Source organism: Nomascus leucogenys, chromosome 15 (assembly GCF_006542625.1).
Source record: "Nomascus leucogenys isolate Asia chromosome 15, Asia_NLE_v1, whole genome shotgun sequence".
Classification (NCBI taxonomy): Eukaryota; Metazoa; Chordata; class Mammalia; order Primates; family Hylobatidae; genus Nomascus; species Nomascus leucogenys.
Genome location: NC_044395.1, coordinates 31945810 through 31946817, shown reverse-complemented (window position 1 = coordinate 31946817; position 1008 = coordinate 31945810). Strand labels below are relative to the sequence as shown.

Here is a 1008-nt window from a genome sequence, read left to right as displayed (position 1 = left end):
ACACCTGTAAAACATATGGCAACTGGCACATAGGAAAAGCATTATTACTACAGTGAAGATGAATGTGCTTCCTGGGTTACACAGCATGCTTCTTATACAAATTCAACTTTATAGCAATTGATCCATACTCACATGCGATACGTTTTTTAAAAGGCCGAAATTCTGTGTTAATAATGAGAACACAAAAGCAGCAAGTATGCAGCAAGACCAGGGTGCTATCAACAGGAAGCCATTTTCAGTCTTCAGTTGTCTCAGTTACCACTTGAATCTGGATCAGTCAGCACATGGCATATCAGTTTAGTTTGTGCTTTTCCATTCTTTGTTGCCATCTAATAATGTCTAGAAAGTGACTCAAGCAAAGGTCAGTGATAGAAGGGAGCCCACGCTTTTGGGGGGCAGTCTAGTTTTCACCAGAAAACCCACTAGACAAATTCTAAAAGAGCCTTGACTGTGGAAGCTGAGGATTTGATGGCTTAATTTGGATGCCAAGAGTTTTGTTTCATGCGCATCCATGTGAAGAGACAACCAAACAGGCTTTGTGCGAGCAATAAAGCTTTTAATCACCTGGGTGCAGGCGGGCTGAGTCCGAAAAGAGAGTCAGTGAAGGGAGATAGGGGTGGGGCCATTTTATAGGATTTGGGTAGGTAAAGGAAAATTATAGTCAAAGGGGTTGTTCTCTGGCGGGCAGGAGTGGGTGTCACAAGGTGCTCAGTAGGGGAGCTTTTGAGCCAGGATGAGCCAGGAGAAGGAATTTCACAATGTCATCAGTTAAGGCAGGAACAGGCCATTTTCACTTCTTTTGTGGTGGAATGTCATCAGTTAAGGCAGGAACCAGCCATCCGGATGTGTATGTGCAGGTCACAGGGGATATGATGGCTTAGCTTGGGCTCAGAAGCCTGACATTCCTGTCTTCTTATATTAATAAGAAAAATAAAACGAAGTAGTGGTAAAGTGTTGGGGCGGTGAAAATTTTTGAGGGTAGTATGGAGAGATAATAGACAATGTTTC

General features: G+C 43.2%; 1 non-coding gene across 1 annotated transcript; it reads right to left on the bottom strand.

The window, feature by feature from the left end:
* Positions 1-391: 391 nt before the first annotated feature.
* LOC115830529 lies at positions 392-453 on the bottom strand. The gene has a single exon (XR_004026079.1). It is a non-coding gene; the product is annotated as a U7 small nuclear RNA (small nuclear RNA).
* Between the last annotated feature and the right edge of the window lie 555 nt (positions 454-1008).